This window comes from Mauremys mutica, chromosome 13 (assembly GCF_020497125.1).
Source record: "Mauremys mutica isolate MM-2020 ecotype Southern chromosome 13, ASM2049712v1, whole genome shotgun sequence".
NCBI lineage: Eukaryota > Metazoa > Chordata > Testudines > Geoemydidae > Mauremys > Mauremys mutica.
The window spans coordinates 3156839-3169757 of NC_059084.1; the positions used below are offsets into that span (position 1 = coordinate 3156839).

Sequence of the window (12919 nt, forward strand, 5' to 3'; positions counted from 1 at the left end):
CCGCAGGCAAGCCGCCGAAGGCAGCCTGCCTGCCGTGCTTGGGGCCACAAAATACCTAGAGCCACCCCTGCAACGATTCCACCGGGTATTGAGCATGGACAGAAACTGAACATCTTAAAATAAAATCCTGCAGCACCAAGAGATCCATTTGGAATTTTTGTTCTCCGTAGATCCAGCCGTGGTGTGAGCCCGGCTGTCAAAGTGCTCTACGATTGCGGAGGAGTTTTGGTGCCAGAACAGAAGCAAATATGAAAAATGGAATGTGTATTGAGCAGTGATGGAGGAAGGGAGGTAGGGGAGGAGAAGAGAAACAGATGGGGAGTAGAGAGGGAAAGGAGGGAAAGGGAAGGAAGGTTTGGTGTTGAAACGGCAATCCTCCTTACTGCCTGCTGAGCAGATTCCCCAGGTTTATTTGATCTCTTTACTTTCGTCCCTTTGAGGTAGAATATATTAAATAGCCTGACTTTATATAATGGAAATAATTGAAACAATACTTTTATTTTACGGCCGCTACTTGCCATGATTGCAGACAGCAGAGGCCTGACTCCTATAGGTGGTCAGGACAGAAACCGCCCTCGGCACTAGCTCACTGGTTATTGTTGACACATGTAGACAGCATCTTCCAGTTTTCTTACAGCTGTCAAAATAGAACACAGGGCAGGAGCTCCCGGCGGCCAGGACTCCACGTCTGGGTGGCACTGGACCATGTTCAATCTGCTTGGCCTACAACACCGCCTGTGCAAAGCTGCGTGCCGGCACAGGGACCTCAGTTCCACTGCCATCAGGGAGAGAGACTCCAGGGGCTGGGGCTGGCTCAGGCATTGAGCCCTGGGGTCAAGGTGCTCTCCAGAGAGCGTAGAAGGGGAAGGAAGGATGGCCTAGTGGTTGGGAGGTGGGGGCTAACCTAGGCCTTGTGAGACCTGAGTTCAGTTCCCTCCTCAGCTACAGGCTTCCTGTGTGACTTGGGTAAGTCACTTACTCTCTCTCTGGGCCTCAGTTCCCAACCATCAAATGGAGAAAACAGCCCCGCCCTGCTGCATGGGGATGTTAACGCTTGTGAGGCTCTCAGATGTGATGGGGTCAGATAAATACTGTAGCTAGGCAGACAGAATCTCAGCAACGTATGAGGGGCCAGCTGCCGTCAGGCATGTTAGGCCATATCCAGTGCCTGACTAAGGCAGAGCCCAGAGCCCCCAGCTCCTGAGATCAGAATCTCACCTTTCATGTCAAATGGAAAAAGTTACCAGCCCTTCTGGAGGCCAAGAAAAGCTTGGACCTGTGACCCAAGTGCAACTGTTGCCTGCCTGAATCTGCAGCCAGCCTGAACTAATCACTCCATGGGGTGTGACCTGCCCTGTTCATCCTAACTCTGAAACCTGCTGCCATCCCAAACAGGGGCAGGGTGTAGGGTGACCAGATGTCCTGATTTTATAGGGACAGTCCTGATTTTTGGGTCTTTTTATTATATAAGCTCTGTTACCCCCCGGCCTCCCGGCCCGATTTTTCACATTTGCTGTCTGGTCACCCTAGCAGGGTGTGCCAGGCGGGGTGTGCTTATACTCATGTTAATCCCACTCAGACCAGCCTCTGTTCCTAGACTGGACTCGATGCAATCCCACCCCTTGTCCGTCCTAGGAGGAGCTGTGAGAAACCGCACTGAGAAGGAGGCAAGGACTGGGGAGCAGCTTCCCAGCCTCATTTCCTGATCACCTCCCCTGCAGGAGGGTAGATACAGGCTGGAGGCCTCAGGCCCTGGCCAGGGAACCATCTTTGTGCTGCAAAAGCTGCCCTCCCATTAGCAGAGCTTCCTTTTTTATCTCTGCCAGAGGAAATAAACTCCCCCCCCCCCCGCTTTGCTCACTCCTCAGAGGCCTGGCTGCTGGGGAGACAGGAGCAGGGCTGTGTCTGTCAGCATGAGGCAGGGAAGGTGGGAGGGGAACGGGACAGAACCAGACGGGGGTGGGTTCTAAGGCTGCTCCCGTTGGCACCCAGGAGGTGCTCCTACGCCTTGGATCAGAGCATGAGCCAGCGAAAATGGGGGTGGGAGGAGACAAAGGAAAGCCACGTGAGGGACAGCAGAGTCCTTTCCGCACTGTACTTGTCTGTGAGTGTTTCAGACCCAGATGCCGATGGGCTTAGGTGACAGGCGAGAGAGAGCGCTCTGAATAACGCCTCGGAGAGACGCCGAATCTCTTCCCCCTTCCTGGGATCCGGGCCATGTGGCTGGGAATCATGGGAGGGATCACACCTCCGTCATCCTAATCAGAACCAGGAGAGCCTCACCCCATCACCAGTGCTGGCAGCTCCCCAGGGAGGGGGCAGAATGAGGTCAGTGGTTATCTCTTCCCATTGACAGAAAGTCTGGTAGAAGAGAGATTGATGCCCCTAGCGCGGCTGAGTCTAGCCAGGCCATGAACCTTTATGGAAAGGAAAGTATGCTTTTATCTTCCCTTCGCTCCCCACTGCCAAAAGAAAATTAAAAAAACACCTTCAGGCAGTAGCTCAAATCCTCTTGCAGTTACCCGGCCCTGGCTGCTGCAATATCAATGAACTTTCTGTGCCCATTTCATATTATTTAGGCTTTTTTATTCATTCCAAAGTATACAGGGGCACAGCCCACATAACAACCATATACGTCCTGACCCCGCAGACACTTCCACACGTGATCGTCCCATGGCCTTTAGCAGGACACATGCTGAAGCGTGTGTGGAAAGTTTTGCAGGATTAGGGGTTTACGACATATGTTCTTTTTCCCCCACCTGTATTGTCTGCTCTGTTCCTAGTTGCTTTTCACTGTTCATTTGCTTTTATTTACATGCCTCCAGACAGTGAAAAATCTCCATTTCACCCCGTGCAGACAGCCAGTTTCAATAGCCAGTTCGGGGAGCTGACTAGCTTGGGTTGCCAGTTTAGCTGGGGAATGGCTCATTTGTTTACAAACGTTTTCCATTAGAAATTGTACAGGAAAATCAGCATAAACATTTCACTTGGCCTTCAGGGCTTGGAAATCAATTGGTTTTACGAAATCTAAATTTGGGGGTCAGAAATGGCATCGGTTGATATAGTTCATGGGTGTCGCGCAGCCTGGGGAGAGGGGAAGGCAAGGTGGATTTGAACCAACTTTGCACCCCCCTGATCCGGAGCTGACGAAGCTCCTGGAATAACTGAGCCAGCCCTCGGGGGTTACCGCAGACCCTGGGCTGTAGAACTGCCTGGAATCTCCGCAGCTCTGTGTGCTTTGGCCTCACACTCAACATGCCCCACTATGCCAGGCTACGGGAGCTCGGCAGTGCTGGGAACAAGCTGGCCCAGGAATCCGGAAGCCCTGGGGTCCCTGGCTTTGGGGCAGATCACATGGCAGGGCTATCCCAGAGCTTCGGTCCCTGGAAGCCCTGGCAGACTTGCTTTTGAAATGCTGCATGTGTTCCAAATTTCTAAGACGTTCTATCACCCTTAACGGGAAAGATGACAGCCAGCCCTGCTGCTTGTTCTTTGAAAATCAGAACTGTCACAGCCAAAACAATTGTAAAAAAACCCCATTTTTCCAAGAAAAACTAAATGGCTGTATTTCCCTGCCTCTTGGAAATCCTCCAAAATGTGGGACTTCTCCCAAACCCTGAGCCACTTCTCTGCTAGACTGAGAGCACCCGAGGGTCGGAAATGAAGACAACAGACTGGCAAAGATGCTACGCTTTGAACCTTCTTGCTGTGGGACACAAGTATAAATGCTGGAACTGGAGCAGACTCTTTGCTGAGCGAAGGCAGGTTTGCGAGCCCTGGCAAAAGCTAAGCATGCTGGCCATGGCCTGTCTGACTTAGGTACTTCTATGGCCCCCATAACCAAAATATCTGAGCACCTCACGTTTTTAATCCTCTTTTAACCCTTATTTGTCCTTACAAATACCTGTGAAGTAGAGAACTGCTATTATTCTCACTTCACAGCTGGAGAACTGAGGCACAGAGACTCAGTGACACGCCCCAGGTCACACAGGAAGGATGTGCCAGCCCCCCCGGAGTCACTAGCACGGTCGGCAGGGCTAGCACTTCCTGCCCGGCATTCCCCAGCTCCCTGTCACTATGTTCCAGCTGCCCTCTGGGCAGGTGTGCTCTGGGGCAATGGGCTGGGAAGGCTCTGTCACCTGCCCAGGGGCCAGACAGAACTTGGTCCAGAGTGTGCAGCCTCCAATGACTCCTCGACCTCCAATGAAAGAACAATACACTAGGGCTCTAAGCTGCACATGGTAGGTTACTTGCCTCTAGTGCACCCCAGACTGAACCTCTCTCTCATCTCCTGCCGTCCATCTGTAGCCGTGAGCTGTCTCTGGGTTTTCTTGCCATGCACCTCCTGTGTTTATTATTGATCTCAGTGAATCGGGGGTATTTTTGTAGTCAGAATTCCCTTGGTCTCTTCGGAATCTGGTATGCCCAGAGTCACCATATCATGCTGTTTGGAGGGACTGATGGGAGCATCAATTGACCGATCCAACCCAGTGTTAGCACCTGACTCCACATGAATCAGCAGACCCAGGAGTTCTGTTCCTCTTCAGATAGTTCAATGTGAGTCGATGGTTTGATCCTGCAAGTGAATAAACCCTGTAGCTCCAATGGGAGAAAGCTTATGAGTATGAACTATTCCTGTGAGAAAGGGGCCGTGCTCAGAGAAATCCTCTCTCTACCCCAGAACAGAAAGCAGAGCGCACAGGCAGCATCCTATGGCCTGGTGCCATATCTCAGCCCTGGTCTGGAGGTGCCACCTATAGAAGCAGGTGCCACTTCTAGTTGCCAATTGGAATGGGGGCATTTGTGAGATGGACACCACTGAGTAATGGATTGAGACTCACCAAATTACTCAAATGGGCCCAGGACGTCCATCAGTCTATTATGACTTTTTGTTCCTATCAACCTGGATTGGAGTTGAACCAGTAATGTGGAGAGGAAGGGTCCCTCATGCCATTACCAAGCCTGTTGAGCCACCCGATTCCCCTAGCCTTAGTGAGTCCTCTAGCCCTGTGAGACAAGAAAAGACTATTTTGTGTCGAGCTGCGTGCGAGTCCATTACCTACTGACACCCAACACTTACTGCCAGTGTTGGTCACGGAGTGGATTTTTGCACCCAACAAGAATGGATTCAGACTGTTCCACCAGTTCATTTCCACAGTCCTCGTCGGGGTCATGTATGTAAAAAAGCAACAGAGCAATAATAGCCAGGCTAAAGAGCACGTCCCCAGCAAAAAACCTACTTTCACAAAGATCACGTTTCATGCTGCAGCCAGCACTTTCCAAAACCACAGAGGATGTTTATTTCCTTGTACGCATTCCCCTACCATATAGATACATCTTAAATCGGGTGGTTGAATGGCAGCATTAACAGTAAACACAGTCCGTTACAGATCCCTGCTGTAAATATGGTGTTATCCAGCCGGCACAACTAATAAGGCTGGTGCTTTGTAATCTCCTGTCTAGTTGAATTCCCTTACCAGAAGCTACACAGATTACCCAGGTTTTGTACAGCAAGTCATAAGGAAAAAGAACATATACTCACTGGCCAGCTATATGTAATATCTTTAATCAAATGTGTTTCATAAACATAAAGATGTGAAACATATGATACAACATCTAGGGTCTACTGGAAAGGCTTACAATATAAAAAGAACAGGAGTACTTGTGGCACCTTAAAGACTAACAAATTTATTTTAGCATGAGCTTTCGTGAGCTGCAGCTCACTTCTTCGGATGCATAGAATGGAACACACAGACAGGAGATATTTATACATACAGAGAACATGAAAAGGTGGAAGTATGCATACCAACAGGAAGAGTCTAATCAATTGAGATGAGCTATCGTCAGCAGGAGGAAAAAAAACGTTTTGAAGTGATAATTAAGATGGCCCATAGAAGGTGTGAGGAGAACTTAACATAGGGAAATAGATTCAATAGCTTACAATATAGCTAGCCATAGTGAATACACATGATATGAGCCGATATATCATAAAGATCATGAAACCTGTCAGCTTTCCTACCATTCTAAATCCATTGCCTTATTCTTATGCATCACTGGAACCCTCAAGTCAACCCCAACACCATGGAGTTCACAAGTCACAAATAAACACCTCGTGAAAGACTTGATGCAGAAGATCCTTTCTTCGATCTCCCATGAAGCTCATGGGCAACCCTAAACCATATCCGCACAAACCATGGAAGATGTGGATTCTTGCTGCACAAATGGAAAATTAAAGACTCTCCAGTGAGCAACTGGTCATCCAGAACAGACCATGGAACATATAGCAACTCAATGCCAAATTCACAAATACAAAGGAGGCATCACAGCAATACGCTCTGCTACTCCAGACGCAATTATCCGGCTTAACCATGTAAATGTAAAATTATAGCTGTTGCTCTACATTTACATCAGCCATATGAAGAAGAAGATTCTTAAGCACGTTGGTTGAAGAAATGGATGTGCATTTTCTGGGTGACACACTCAAATTGCTTCAAAGAAGGTGTGGCAGACATCAGGGTTTTTTTAATCATTTCAATGGCTAAGACCAGTGTTTATTTGTAAGCATTTTATTTGTATTGATTTAAATTTTCAGTCACAAAAAATATTGGGGGCGGGTCAGACAAAAGAGGAGGTCAGACAAAAGAGGAGGTCAGAAAATATTTAATGCCAGTACACGTTGAGATTCAAAAAGTTAAAGCTTTGTAACCATTAAAACACCAATTGTCAACATGGCGTGCCAAAATATACCAAGTCAATATCCTTAGACTAAGTTCTCAAGCGGTGTTATTCTCACACGGCCTAGCTGTACATTTCTAGTGTTATTGAGCAGCAATATTTTTACATCGGTTTGTGTGAATCCACATTTACTGACATTGACCGATACCCATCTAATCTTTCCAAGCCTCTTTCAAAGTTATCCCCAGATCCTGAGCTCCTGATCAGGACCCTTTCCAGAAAAGGGCTTAAGCATGCGCATCACTCCATTGACACCTGTGCTTTAACTTGGGCACCTGCTGAAGCGCTTTGCAGAGCTGGGGGCTCAGGCTAGCTTCTAGGGCTGTTGTAGTGAATGTGCCTGGGTATAAGCCTAAGCCCCCAGTTCTGCAATGTTCCCCTCCAGTGAAGGCCTTTTCACCCACACAGAGTCCCACCCCAGGCAGGAAGGCTCCGCATGGTCCAAAGGGTTTGCCCACACAGGTCACTGGCAGGTCAGGGCCTGAGGGCTCAATCCTGCTAGGTGCTGCTGAGCACCCTTGGCTCCCTAAGCAGGCTAGAGGGACGACTCCTAAGAGTGAGGGCCAGGGGAGCCTGCATTTCCATGCAGTCCTGGATACCACAGCTGAGACCAACCCAACAATTGCAACAGTTATTTTATATCCAGATCATTTGTTTCCCCCTAATAGTTTTACATCTATTTTACCTCTATACAGAACCTTATTTTTGGCACCAAGCACTTTTCCTCCAAGGATCTCAAAGCCCAATTTCTTTTGTGGCTTAAACCCAGTTTCCACGTGTGCAATTTGCACACATTTCGTTCCGCCAATGCCCGCCTGTGCACATAGAAGGTTCTAACAAGGCATGTGCAGGGGATGGAATTCTCTCCCACAAAACACCTGTCTCCAGGTAGCAGAACCTAGCCCCTGCATGTGCTAGTATTTGTCCCCTGTAGAGCATGCACCAGTGGAGGCCAAAGTGCAAAAACCAGGCCCATGTCAATGCGAGTCACAGTATCTGTTAGGCCACTCTCCACCCTGATGTCTTCTCTGGAGCATAAAGCCAATGGCTGGACCACATTGCGTGTGCTGTGAACAGACTGCACATTTACAAGAGTGCCTAGGCAGACATAAGCCTATATTTCCAACTGAGAAGAGCCCACCAGCCCCTTTGCACCCATCAAATGTTCACCTATGTGGGTAGTTACATGCACACGTGATGCAAACGCTGGTGCGGAATCACCGGAAGGGAGGCCACACCTCAGAAAATGTGTCCCAGGATCCATAATCCGTCTTGACATCTCGAAGCAATGCTCTATTGCCACACGGAACGACAACACCGTGCCAGCCTTTTAAAAGAGGGGACACTCCGCAGACGCGGCAACTGACTAAATGGTTTTTTTACTGCTTGACTTTTAATTGGACACATGTCCCTTCGAGATGGGGTATGCTGGTGCTCACAACATGGGCTTTGATTTAATGTCCTAATAACGTGAAAACATATTGTTCCTGTCTAATTTGACGAGGGCCCAGTCATGCAAAACCTTTTCCAGCCAGCTCTAGCGGACAGGCCCTTTTATCATTCATTGCATTTTATTATTAATTAAAAGTTCATGTCTCCACATCTGGAGCCTCTGCAATGGGCAGCCCAGTTCTCTCCTGCATGTGTTGCTTTTATTGGGAGGCTCCAATTCTACTGAAAAGGTTGAGTATCGTGATGTTGTCGTCCTGTTTCCAGATGCACAGAGGCGACTCCGGTGCCCTGGTAAAACAAAAAGACAGATTGACAATAAAATCCACTCCCATGATATCTTCTTCCCCATCCCTGCCTTTGCTTGCTTGGTTTTTTCCCATTTATTGTCTTTCAGTTCCAATTTTTATGGAAGTCAGAAAACAATCCAACCCTGAGACCAGCCGACACCAGCTCAGCTGTATGGTACCCAACTGCAGCCTGTCCTAGCCCAGGAATCTGTAGCAACTGCCAGATAATGGGAACTACAATGTGTGGCACCTTGTAGGTTCTGGATTTGGGGGAAATGGACATGTCCCCTATGGAATAGGCCTTTGAGGGTCATCCTTATCTGTCTGCTTACTCATTGTAAATCACATTTTCCTAAGAGCCGGATCAGGATGACACACACACCACAAAATAGCTCATGGGCTGTAGTTCTCAGAAGGGACTTTGGTATTTCAGCTCAGTCTGCTGGGGACTAGCACATCATGTAGGTTTCCGATTGGGAAGTCAGCCCCACCCCCCAAAACTCCATTCCATCGCTCCCTGAATAATCAACTTGGCCCCCAAGCAAATCAATAAATTCTGCCCTTCCCAAACAAATAAGACACTACTGGTGCTTCTAACTATCTCGCCAGCTATCCTATCTGTTCTAGCAGGACCACAGGAGATCTTTGGTTTCTCAGCCTCTCCTCTCCATCTAGGACCCTATTTACCTTGGAGATCTCCTGCCGAAGCGCTGACTGGATTGTGAGTGCTAAACAGATCATAGCCGGGGAAGAGCTCGTCACCAGACAGACATCTGCTCTTTGACGTGTCTGAGTAAGAGTCTTGGTAAAGCAGTGGGGGGAAGAGAGTGAGTTGGTGTGCGTGTGTTAAGGCAACTTACAAATGCTTTTCTCAGAATTAATAAAACCAGGGGGAAAAAAACCCTTCAATCTTTCTGGAGTGGAACGAGAGCAGTAATTATGTATTTTTGGTCGAAATTTGAGAAAATCATTTCTCCTGAGAAGCTGCAGCCATCGCTGATGTCAGAAAGCACCACAAACCTATGTGAATTTCGGAAAATCTGGTGAAAAATTAAAAAAAGCGGAAATGGTGAGGGGAAGATGCTTGCTTTAATCAACAAATAACTGGTAATAGTTCTAATGGCAGGAACTGGAAGAAGCCAGTTCAAATGACCTGCCAAATCACAAGACTTTTGTTTATTTGACTGAAAAAATTTCATTTTAGATGAGAGGAGCGGCTGGGACCGCAGGGTTTAATAGAGCTGCCCTGCGGGGGTGGGCTGCCCCTGAACAGCCCCTCAGCGCCTTGGGGCTTGGCTCACATTTTAACGATTGCAAACCTAATGAGAAAACTTTCCCAGGAAATCTTCCCTGGCAGAGCACACGGTGCTATCACAACCCGCTGCCAGCTGGTTGCTTTGGAGGTGGTAGGGTGGAGGACCAGAGACGAGAGATGAGTGAGAGTAGCAGTAGCTTCTCTTTAGAGCCATGCTGGGGATCCAGAGGTTAGAGCCTGGGAGTTAGGACTCCTGGGTATGGCCACAAAGCTTGGATCTCCGCCTGAACTTCCCTCTAGTTCAGTGTTGTTTCAATGTGGAGTTTTAAGAATACAGGATGGGTAGGAATCTCGTGGGTCATCGATTCCAACCCCTGCTGTCGAAGGCAATCACCTCAGCCCTTTATACAGATAGGGATCAATCAGAGAGTTCACATCTAGATTCACGGCCAGGAGAGAGTAAGGATCCTGGGGTGGGCTCATCTCCAAGCCCAGCTCTGCCACTGATTCTTGGTGTGACCTAAAGTCAGTTAGCTGCTCATCTCACTTTCTCTATCTTTAAAATGGGCATATTAAACCTCACCAGCCACACAGCTGCTTACATGAAGTCGCCAGTGGTACATTTGCTGGGCCAGAGTTGCTGCATTGCACATGGAGATTTCAACCTTCTCTGCTGCAGCCAATGCAGCACCACAGCTCATGTAAGCCCCACCTCAAAGAGAAGCTGCGAGTGCAACTAGCGTGAAAAGTTTGACCCAAACTCAGCCTCACTCTCAGCTCCGCCCCCAACAAGTAATGTGCCTCAGGAGGACTTGGTGTTTTTTATTAGTAGGTTAGCACCGTGCGGCTGCTGAATCATTGAATATTTCACTCTGTGAACAGCAAATTCCTCAGAGGAACATGATTCAGCAGCCGCACAATTCTTACTTACGAATATATAGAGATACAAACCCCTGGTTTATAATAAACACCAACTACTATCACCAGATGGTGGATTAGTGTTCTCCCAGGCAAGGCCGCAGTCATGCAACGATTCACACATGTGTAACTCCCTTTATGTGAGTGGCCTCTGCTGACTTAAAGGTGCCTAAAGTTAAGCACATGGGTAAGTCTTTGTGTGATCATGGTCTAAACGAGCGTCAGCCCCTGGGGGCTCCTCTGCAAACCAGCCGAGACAGAGCCATGTGGGCAAACTGCCCTGCCAGAGTTTGTAACAGAATCTCCTGGTTGTAAACTTACAGGGCCCGATTCTCATTTATACTCCAGCCTGTTTCACACCACTCTGGCCGAGGTGTAAAATGGCCGAGGTGCAAACGAGAGTCATTCCCATTGGCCGAGGTGCAAACGAGAGTCATTCCCATTGGCCGAGGTGCAAACGAGAGTCATTCCCATTGGCTCCCTTTTCACTGCCTGGCGGAGCTAAGCAGCTTGCCATGCAGGCCCCTTTGGTTCAAACCTTTCATTATATCATTGACCCGCTTCGGTGTTAGGGGCTCTTCAGACAGGATTGAACCAATTCATCAACATGGTATGATCCGGCATTGTGTGCCGGAGGTGCCATAAAACCGCGACAGAAAACTGAAGTCCTACCACAAATGGGCTAAGGCTGATGGTCCAGAAATCAGGAGATTTGACACAAATGATGCAACGACGGTGTGCTTAGCTGACGACGGTGTGTTCCTTTGTTTGCGTACGGTGTGTTTTTAGTTGTAATTAAAGGTTGTTTTTGTTTTCTTCTCCTGATCCCCCACCATGGCGTCGGTCGGTCTGCCAAAGCGCCAGGCAAGCTGTAAAAGTCAGTTGAGTGAGAGGTGGTTGAAAAATGGAAACCTTGGTGGCAAAGAACGTGTTCCTGTTTTCGTCAGAAAAATTCTAAATTCAAACATTTTCCATCAGCTCTAATGCAAAGAAATAGTTGGGCTGGACATCTAGGTGCCTTTAGGTCCTAGTGAAACCGAAGCATAAATAGAAGCTGAAGGTGACCACTCAGGTTTATGATTTAAATTAACCTTAGGAGGTCTCTCAAATCAGAAGCTGCACTAAAGGAGTGGGGGGTGCAGTGCCCAGCCACCATGGTGAGGGTCAGGAGATGGGAGCAAGGAGCCTAGACAAAGTGGTGATACAAGGGGGTCTGTGCCCAGTGTGACGGGTTTGATCACAGAAACCCCCTTGGGACCTGTCAACTGATGTGCCAAGAAGCTGACCAAATGCTTTACTAAGGCTACTTAGAAATCAAGCAAGTAGACAGCCGATATTCCTAACTTCAAGTACAACAATGACACATGCATACAAATAGGAGGAATGTATTCAGTAGATCAGAACCTGTGCATAGATATGTTACATGGCAGATGTAGCATAGAACATATTCCAGTTATACCATATATACATTCATAAGCATAGTCCCATGAAGCCTTATGGGGTACAATGTCACACCCAGCACAAGGGGGCCCCTGAACTTGATTAGGTCTGTGCAGTGCTTTGCATAATGGGGTTTTGATCTTGGAGCTGGGAGCCTCTCGATACAACTATAATACAGAGCATGAATATTAATGAATTATGGCTGTTAAAGGACTCATGTCTAGTAGAGGTGTGGCGCTCACCCTTGCTGTCTGAAGTCAGGACTTTCTCATCCAGATGTGATCGTCTTCTTTGCTTCCTGCCTCCCACTGGTCCAAGGGGGCTAAAGAGCAGCTGAATCCCACCCTCCAGGTGTCACTGCTGTCCCTGAGCTACCACAAGCTGATAGACTCAGTTACTGAATGTTTGTGAACGTGCTTTGAGATCCTCTGATGAAAGGTGCTATTAGAAATGTAAGTCATTGTCCTTAATAAATAATATCTCCACAATGGTTCCTGCTCTGTTAGCTGCATTGTCCAGCTGTTCCCACTCTAGGGTTTGGGAGTTTATGAACTTGCTTTCTCAGGCCCAGGGAACAAAGAACACCCTAGTTGTGCTCAGACTCCAGCCATAATTAAAGGACCAGACAATCTTCTCAGACTGTGTGTTAAAAACAGACTCGGCATTCTGGTTTCACTCACTCTATTTTATTTTATCCCCATTTATTTTGGGGCCTCACAAAAAGATTTTTTCTAATTTCAGAAAACATCCATGAAACACTCAGACAATAAAGGTTTCATGAAAAAGCAATATGACAATGAGAGATTTTTTTAAAAGAAACCCTTTGCAAGCC

At 47.9% G+C, this 12919-nt stretch overlaps 1 long non-coding RNA gene across 1 annotated transcript in view; it reads right to left on the bottom strand.

Moving 5' to 3' along the window:
• Positions 1-6188: 6188 nt before the first annotated feature.
• Positions 6189-12919, bottom strand: part of LOC123348736 — a 35354-nt gene continuing 28623 nt past the window's right edge. Inside the window, exon 3 of the long non-coding RNA XR_006573248.1 lies at positions 6189-8475. This is a non-coding gene — a long non-coding RNA (uncharacterized LOC123348736). The remainder of the gene's footprint in view (positions 8476-12919) is intronic.